Here is a 10,428-nt window from a genome sequence, read left to right as displayed (position 1 = left end):
ACCTTGATGCCTCCAGCCCAATAAATTGTCTCCTCTTTCCGCCACATAGACCTTCCCCACCGTGCTTCTATCCTTGAATCTGATACATGCTTGAATATACCCTAAAACATTTATTTTTGCACCTCCATAACTGACAGGACTGACGTCAGGTGGAAGAAGCACCACATTGTCAAAACCAACCACTTCATCCCATTGTTTGTTCCCGATCATTGTGAAAGGGGAGCCTGAGTCTGCCAGAACCATAAAGTCAAAAACATCAACCAAAATTCTACATTCAGGCATGGTTAATTTCCCTCCATCAATCTTACCAATGCCATCATTAACATTCAAAATTATTGTGCGCACAACCTCCGTCTTCTTGTCTGGGTTACGAGTTAACTTACAGACCCTAGCATAATGTCCCTTGACCCCACACTTCATACAAATAGACTCTTTGGCATAACAATGAGGATAGTTTGAAAAATGAGAAGAACTGCCACACCTATAACATTTCATTTTGGATAAATCTTTGGATTTCTTATCACTCTCACTCGGGTTAGCACGAGCTTCCTTGTCAAATCTAGAAGGTTGGTTTTTTGAGACTTGCGTGCGTGAGTCTTTTTCGGTCGTTTTAGACTTCTCATGAGGAGAAATTCTCACCACATTTTCCACACACTCTAAATTCTCTGCCTCATGAACTACATGAACTTCACTAGTTTCCTTTTTCTCTTCATGGTTTTTCCTCTTTTCTTTCACCCAGGAAGAGGTATTCTCCATACCCTCCACAATTGCTACTGCTTCCACCAATGTAGGGTTTTTAGATAGAAGCTTTTCTTGCACACTGGTACTATTAGTGCATCGCACTAATTGATCTCTGACTAAAGAATCAGAAAAATCCCCAAACTCACATGTCCGTGCAAGAGTTTTAAGCGATACAACATAACTCTTTACTCTTTCATTGCTCCCTTGTACCCTAGTGAAAAACTTATGTCTCTCAAGAACCACATTTATCCTGGGTCCAAAATATCTTTCTAACATTGTCATAGACATCTCATAAACATCATTGGAGTCACCTTCACCAGTTCCCACCGGAATAAGATCCATACTGTCATATATGTTTCGTCCCTCAACCCCCAAATTATGCAATAATATGGCTTGTTTCCTAGTGGCCGAAAACTTTACCCCTCCTATAGCTACAATGTAAGAGTCAAATAAATTTCTCCACCTTTTCCATGGAAGTATGGGGTCACCTTTTTCTGAGAGAAAAGCCGGGGATTGGGACATACTTGTTGAAGAGGCCATCCCAAATTAAATTATGTGTAAACTAACTAATTCAACTTGTGTAAAATCAGTGTGGGAAAAATTACATACTGTGTACTCTTATCCAAAATAAAATCCCCCCCCCTTTTTTTTTTTTTAAGTTGAGAGAAATGTCAACACAATATAACCATTCTTCCACAATAAAAAAATAAACTAAAATAACCAAAGTAGTCACCGTTGTCCAACTGGTCAAGAATGTCCAAAAGATCCGAAGGAATTAACGTAGTCTAGTATATGCCGCTTAATATGCTGCTTAGTCACGTTATCAGCCAGGAAATCCCATTAATCACCAAGGCATCTCAAAGACCCAAAAAAAACGCGATGTTCCGTCTCGCTGGTTCCGCAATATGGCTCTTGCGCGAGGTCACGCTGCTTAACCTTAGCGTGATGACGCGAGAGAAGACGTCACAAGCAACTTGTCCAAGAAGAGACTCCAGCAGATGGAAGCGTTCCGCTCATGGATGCCGAACTCAGCAAAGCAGAATGGATTCACGCGGAAGAACTCGCGGCGTCCTCGTGTACGAACGCTCCTCCGAATCAAAAGAAAACAGCTAGTGACCGTTCCCCACAGGTAAGAGAAGAGAACATCCAACCTTTGAAAACAAGTCTTTAGCCGTAGGAAATCCGTAAAACCGAAACTTGAATTTGAATAAATAAATAAGCTTCAAGTTGCAGCCGATTACTCACGGCGTTAAACTTCCTTACAAAGTCAAGATTTCCTTGAAAATGTATAAGCTCAACCACCGTGCTTATGTCGATTCTTCACAATTTTAAATCGAACAATTCCCAAGGTAGACACACAGTCCAGATAGCGTTCCTTTTTCGTGGGTTCAAATGAAAATTCAACCATTGAAGTCCAAAAACAAAAATGTTGGGGAGTTAATGCTGGAGGTGCTTGTCACCAATCAAGCCAAAACGTCCATCGTCGCCAGTGTAATAAAGATACTCCTTCAAGAAGATTGATGATAGTGGAGATTTATTATCAGTTGTACAGATCCAGCATCAACGGTCAAAACTGCAGCTCAGCTCCTAGAGTAATGACCACTCATCACCCCAACATTCCATGACATCTCATTGTTCCGTTCAGCAGCATTCCTGACTAGATTACAACACTGACCTATAGGGATTCAAGTCCTGAGATACCACTGGTATCTCTAGGTTGGGAGATGTTTTATTCGGTATGGTGTTAAACTTCAATGCCGAATTACAAGGGGAGTGTGATCAGCAGTGCTGTCAGTTTTTCATGTTCCTACAGCTCTGAAACGCCCTTCCACCTTACACAGCAGATCTAGAAGAATTACTGAACTATAGCCGCATAGAGACTAAATTCCTAATAGACAGTTTCTAAGATACCTCAGGATCACCACTTGCGAGTGACTAAATTGAATTATGCTTTTGATCAACTGCTAGAGGCCTGAGCCAGTGACCTAGGACCCCTAACAGTTGACGATTGGAGAGAGGCTCAAGCCTGCAACCCAAGAAACTACTATTGCTTCGCAGTCTAGAATCAATCAACAGAAATACTTACATAGATTGAACTGTATGCAGGAAAGGCAATGGAAGATGGGGTGATAGCTTTGCCAAATTGTCTGAGATGTGGGGATTGCTCCTCTTTCAGGAGGGTGTGCTTATGTGCCTGTGGTGGATGCTGGGATGGAGACTCCCCAGGAATCCCAAATTCACTCTTCTTCATGTCACAACGAATTCTGATAATAGATACATTGCTCACCTAGAGATACCGTGTTAATCAAGACTCTCCACAATAACTATAAGCAGGCAATTGCTGAGACGAAAAGGGTTTTACAAGAAGAGGCATGGGTCAATTTGAGATGAGCTGCTGAGACAAGGTATAGTAAGCTGTTTTAGAATACGATTAATGCCCCTTTTCTGAAATCTGATAAGATCCCAGAGCTTGACTCCTTTGTAGCCTGCGATGCATAGGTGGAACCTTTTCCCAAACTTTTTAATGATATTATAAACTTGGGCAGAGAATTGGGGACTGATCGAACCTGCAGTTTGCATCCCATCCCACTTAACAACACTATTGATAAAGTTATTTGCACTATAAATTTTAGTGCTAGTGAAAGGGCCCCAGGACCGGGTGATATCCCGGTAGATGTTTTTAACGCATCCAACGAACTATGGGGACCTATTTTAACAAGGGTTTTCAAGACAGTGAAAAGTACAATCCCTTAGTCCTGGTCTGTGTCAATAATCATCCCCATTTTAAAAAAAGGTATCAAATCAGATCCTAAATGCTACCACTCCATTTCCTTCCTTGACTCTGCTATAAAATTGATGAGTAGGGTTGTGTTACAGAGGCTGGAGGAATCGGCCCAGGAAAATTATATTCTTTCCCCAGCCAAATGTGGGTTAGCAGGGGCCTGGGAACAACGGAACAATGAGTCAATTTAGACCTGTTAATAGGGAGATAAACCAGGGCTACGCCGGGGTCTCAGTACCTCTACTTTGTAGATCTTAGCAGTACGTTTGACCTAGTTGGTCATTCTATCCTATGGTCAACCCTGATTTGCCTTGGTGCTCCTATGGCAATTATTAGTTTCTTGGCTCGCCTTTATGAAAATCTATTGAGCAAAGTCTGTTATGGTCCACGGGGTGAATGCTCACCTGATTTTAGTGTAGGAAAGGGTATTAGACAGGGATGCATATAAGCCCCTTTATTGCATTTGCTTTTGATCAATGGACTGGACGAAGCCTTGCAGGCGCTTCAGGCAGATGTACCCCTCATTCCAGGGCGCCCATTTCTGGTGTTGTTATACGCTGATGATGCCGTATTATTATCTAGGACCCCCAATGAATTGCAGAAATTGATGGTAGCCTTCAGGGAGTATATGGCATCTAAAAAAATGATAATCAACAAATCAAAGACTTTCACTATAATATGTGGGAAACAATCAAATATAGGTAGGCCTTCTATATCAAAGGCTCCCTAATCAACAGAATGAATACATTTTGCTGAATGGGGGTCCAGTTTACAAATTATGGCATATGGGTGCAAAAGATTGCAAATGCTAAACTTAAAATAAGCAGGAATTGTGAGGGGATTTGTACTTTTTCATCTAAACAGGGTCAGACCCCTGTTATAGAAATGATTGAGATTTACAAGACACAAGTAGTACCTGTTGCTACATTTGGGACTGGACTGTGGGGGTACACTACTAGCAAATCTCTCCAAGTGGAAGAAAATACCTTTTTAAAATGGCTGCTTTGTTTGCTAGCCTCAGACCCATTCCTGATTGTGAATAAAGAGGTGGGAGTTGTTTTTTCTGGAGTATTTTCTATTAATGAAACCATTGTTGCTTTCACTCTTCTTCTGGATGAAAGAAGAAACTAGCTTTACCAAGCTGAATATACTTGATTTTTAAAAATTGGATTATGCCTTCTGCATTCCATGGCTGGACTAAATAGTTTCACGTTTAAGTCTATGTTCCATTTGGCAGTGGGGGAGTGGCCAACACAGGTATTAGCAGTAACCAAGAGTCTCAGTAAAGCTACTTTTTGTTTGTATAGGTCTGAAGCTAGACTTCGTGTAGAGTAAAAGAAAACAATGGTTGCTATGTATATGTCCTTGGAGGAAAGGGAGGTGTGTCAGGAGTATTTAATGTGTGTTAAAAAACAGCCAACAATAGTATGTCCTGACTAGACTTAGAAGTGGTATGGTGCACCAATTGGTGGCATATCCGAAGATGAATGCCTATACCCCTGACAAAGCTCTGTGTCTCTGGGATGGAATGAGTAACCAAAGTACACAACACCTAATTTTATTCTGTACGTTTTTATAAGGAGCTGTGATGTCAGTATTTGAAACCCCTTTTTATTATGCAGAATACAAGAAACTATAATGATGCACTGACATTTCTGCTTGCACTAAATGATCAATTTGTGTGTTTTAGTGTTTCCGTTTTTATTTTAAAAGCTATTCACCTAAGGAAAAGTAATGTGCTAGATTCTGTCCAGGGCCAATGATGGTTATGTGATGATATCTTAAAGAAGTTCATCACTTTATGAATTATATTGATTGAATTGCTTTTTAATTGTATTGTATTTTTATGGCAGTTTTTACTCGCTGAATAAAGTTCTTGATTTTAATAGAATTTAAACCATACAGCTTTGGTGGGGTTGGGACGGATTGAGATCAAGAGCAACATTGCTAAAGGATGGAAACGAACAGTTTCCCCCCCCCCCCCGAATCTCTCATTGAACAGGAAATGCAACCCTATCAACGCAGTCTCAACTAATACTGATATAGTCAATCAGCCCGACACTATGCTTTAACTCTCAGTGGGGCGGGGCAAGGTGAGAGGTACCTAATCTGTGCCTAGTTTTACAATGGTTTATTTTCAGCATTACTTTGAATTGGTACACTGTAAACTTGAATTAAATCCTGTTGATGTATGGGCCTTCAGGCCAATGCTGTACTATGAATAAACCTGAATAAAAGATTTGTTATAAAAAACGCACAGATCCTCCGTCCTTGTAAGGATGGAAAAAGGGTTTAGACGCTGTAGGAGCTTGAAGATTCCTATTGATGTAGCCAGAGGATGCCTGCAGAAGCAGTACAAAATATGGGCCTAGTTGTTTCATTACAGGGAAACCCTCCAAGATTATGAAATTCACCTATGGAGGATCTCTGCTTATCTGAGAACCGGGGGACGGGATTTTGTTATTTGATCATCTGTGGGTAATATTTGTTCCTTCTGCGGGCAATATTTGCTTCATTATGAAGTCCAACTTCGTGATTGCTGTTTTGTTGCTGACCAGCTTGTCAGAGATATAATTCACAAATTGTTTCATTAAAAAAGGGACAAACTTACCTTTTTATAATTTGTTATTGCAGTATTAATGTGCTATCGGTAAAAAATAACAATATTGGCCCAAGGGCCAACAAGGCCTAGGGGACCACTGTTACCCTACCCAACCCCATATATATGTTTTCCTTTCTTTTCCAGGACACTGCAATTGAGTCCCTGGACCCTCAAATGGCTACCAAACATCTTTGCTTGTGTTGCCAAAAGCCAATCAGATCATTATCATTATCTGCCAGTCCACTGTACTTCTGTGGGCAGAAATATCTATACATTTTTTACCTTATTTTGTTTTAAACAACTGAACAAGTTGACAAAAATCATGATTTCTGGCTAAAGATCTAGCTTTCTGCCAAATGTGTTGTGGTTTCATCTTTCTGTTTGTGCTGTAGCTGTGTCTAAAGTTCATATGGAAAAGTGCATGGGGACCCCCTTTTACTCAGCCCTCGCTTGATGGATCACCCAGACACTTTCCAAGAGGTACTTTCAGAGGATGAACATTTTTTAGGAACATTTTGTGAAGATACTTCAAACAGTGCCATGGTTAATATTAAAACAGAAATATTCTTCCTATAACAACTCTGAACTAACAATAAGTAAAGAGTGTTGGCTGTAACTGTGTAATAGATCTATCCATCCATCCATCCATCCATCCATCCATCCATCCATCCATCCATCCATCCATCCATCCATCCATCCATCTATCTATCTATCCATCCATCTATCTATCTATCTATCTATCTATCTATCTATCTATCTATCTATCTATCTATATATCTATCTATCTATCTATCTATCTATCTATCTATCTATCTATCTATCTATCTATCTATCTATCTATCTATCTATCTATCTATCTATCTATCTATCTATCTATCTATCTATCTATCTATCTATCTATCTATCTATCTATCTATCTATCTATCTATCTATCTCCATAAAGCCCTGAAACTTGAACAAATGGGCTGTGGCACTCTTGTAGCAGTCTGGGATTCCTTCCTTATTTCAGTAACACCAAAGTTGAACACAGACAAAGTGTTTTGTCTTAATCTCGAGCCTTGTTAACAAACATTTGCCATCTTTTAAAACAGTGCATATACCCCAAAATAGAGGGTCATGTTACAATCTGAATGTGATGGTAATCTGATACATCTAATATTGGGATCAGAAACCTTTCAACATCATGCACAATAATTCTGTTAGAAAAGCCCAAGTGGGAAAGACTCAGTGAAGAACATGTTAATCTCTAGTGGGATAGTTATAAAAATGTATTCCCAAAAATAATATATGTTATATGTGATAAAAAGTACAAATAACTCAAATCAGTGCTATGTAGGCATCATAATATTGCTATACAAACATTATTGTCAGTTTAGGGCTCAGCAACTCCTTCAAGCTTTGGACTGTCTCAATTCAGAAAGTGTTTTGGACTGTCAACTTGTGTATAATACATTTATGTTGTTTTCACTGAAAACAAGCAAGTTAAAGGGTTAAAGTCAAGTTATGGCAAACTTTGGTTAAAATACCTCAATTCATAGTTGAAATAAACCCTTAGAGAATTCACCTGAGAATACACAGTCAAACTGCACTCATGGTTATAAATTGAAAAAAAAATACAGATTTTCAAAAGTTCAAAAGAGCATAATCCATACCCTGCACAGCATCCAAGCAAACCATTACTCACTCACCAAATGCAGTGCTCATGACCTCAACAGCAATGAAACTGATGTATCTAAACATTTTCTAAATCACCACAAAGATATTATTTAGCATATGATCCTTGTCACTTTGACAGACACAACTGTCAATGTAGTATCCTTAATTGATTTGAATATGTGTTATTGTTAATTACATTTCACTTGAATGTATTGTTATTTATTTGTATGCATTGTGAGGTCATAAGGACTGGATTTAGTGTGAGAATTTCTGATTATTTTTTAATCTTACGTTGAGGTTTCATAACTAACACTAACCATAAATTCACTTTAGCAATTGCTTTTTTGAGAATATTGTGTTGGAGGGGGGTTGATTATATATCACTTCTATAAGTTCCCAGTACATTACCTTCTGCAGGCAGCTAGACCCCCTCTGGACACGTGATTGACTATGTGGAGCAGGGTTGAGCACACAGCCTTGTCTATAGCAAAACCTGTGACAAGTGCTTCATGAGTGGTTAATACCATAGTCCATGGCATTTGCCCGTCCACATCGAGGTTTGGCCAGAGGATCTGGCCTCAGACCAGGTCTTTCACCAAATACTCCATGTGCAGACAGCCTCCACTGCACTTGGGCTTTGGTTGTGCACAGCCTGCCAGGTCCGGCTTACTGGCCCTGTGATCAAACCTCCACATGCTGCCAAACCACACTATGCTCAGCCCTCCATCATGCACATGCAACCAACCCCATATGTAGCTGTTATACAAATAGACCAGTAGAGCACTGAAAAAAAAATCTCATTTTTTCACAGTTCCTATGCTGAATTGGTGAATTCTGGATCCTCCCTTGTTTTGGGTTGTCCGTGATTCTTAAATCCAGTATAGGATCCACAAACTCTGGGATAAAATACTTTTAAATAAATATTTTATTGACAGTGGGCCCACATTTGTGGCCCCATTTGGCCCTGGAGACAGGGTATGTTCTGACATACCATATGTCTCCTTTGCTGTTTGTTCCCCATTGTTGTCACTATTTTCTAGTTGGACATGTGCCAAACACTCTGCTGTGAAATTTCCTTTATTTTCAAGTTGGGCAGATGCCATGTACTCTGCTATGCACGTTTCACTGCTTTCTAGTTGGACAGGTGCCAAGTACTATGCTATGCATTTTTCACTTTTTTCTAGTTGTGCAGGTGCAATCTACCCTAATGAGTACTTTATTTAGGTATGCTATGAACTTTAGTTGGAGTGCAGCCTTTCAAGATCAATTTAACACAATGTAAACGCTTGGAATTTCTGTGTCAATAAACAGTTGTTGTTGCTGACCTCAAGGTTGCCTGATATGCTTGAATGTGGTTAATTTGCTCAGCTACCCTGCAATCTAATTAAAGGCTGCCATTTCCTGCCCCAGATTAGCTAAACACCTCTGTATCCTGCTGATTTGCAGGTTACCTGATATACTAGCGTGTTGTTTATTTGTTCAGCTGCCCTGCCAGCTACAGACCTTCGTTTCCTACCACAGTCTCCTCCCAGAAACAGGATTCTAACCTTTAGAAAGGCTTCAGTGCATAATGCATTTGTTTACTCAACCTTCTATTTCCTGCCCCAGTCTCTTGCCGCAAACAGCCTTAAAATTGACCAGAAACACTTCTTAATCTTCAAGAGGGCTCCAGATTAACACTTGCTGAACATGCTTTAAATACAGCTTTCAAGTGTAGTACCCTGCTTGGCTTTGTTGGTCTATCTTGAGAGACAACTGTGTCTCCCATTAGCGCCATCCTTGAGTTCTGAGCCTCGCTGAATGCAACAAGAATAACCTGGACATCTTCACCTGAGATCTGGGAGCCCACAAACTGGGTCAATCAACTGGTGCAGCCATGCCCACATCACCTTGAACATGACTTTCTCTTCACCCCTTAACACTCCAACTTTTCAGCCTACTACACAGACCTCAGGGGGCTGCACTAACCGGGAACTTCTCGTTTCGGTGCCCCCTATTTTTTTAAGGACCCCCCAGCAATTTGAGTTTGAATAAGAAAGCTGTGCTTAAAGAAAATGATTCAGCTCAGTAGTCAGTGCTCAAGGGCCCCTCACATGGGCTTGAATTTATTATAGTAATTCTTGTTTGGTATGTTTCATTAAGGACTCACACCCCAAGCTAATGGCAAAACATTCATGTTTGGTTGTCTAAAATGATTGTGTTCTTGCTGCAGAGTACATCTACTGACTTAAGGAATGCACCTTGACACTAGAACTTCAGTGTCCCTGCTCAGCTGAATTAACACCAACCAGCCATCCTATTCACAAGAGCTCCAGGTACACCAGAACACACTCTCTCTCTCTCTCTCTCTCTCTCTCTCTCTCTCTCTCTCTCTCTCTCTATCAAAAGAAATGTAAACGAAAAAAACACTTACCTCTGCTGTGGCGTCTCCAGGGTGCCCTCCTCCTGTTCACCCTGGTCTCTCTTGCCATCTCCTCATCCACATACATCTTGGTAGAACTGCGCATGTGCACACATGCGCGCTTGCGCAGTCCTACCAAGATGTACGTCCAGCGTAGGGGTTTGCATGGGTGGATGAGGAGATGGCAAGAGAGACCATGGCGAGGAGGAGGAGGGCAGCCCGGAGATGCCACTGCAGAGGTAAGTG

This window comes from Triturus cristatus, chromosome 6 (genome assembly GCF_964204655.1).
Source record: "Triturus cristatus chromosome 6, aTriCri1.1, whole genome shotgun sequence".
Lineage (NCBI taxonomy): Eukaryota > Metazoa > Chordata > Amphibia > Caudata > Salamandridae > Triturus > Triturus cristatus.
Note: the sequence above shows the minus strand (reverse complement) of the source record.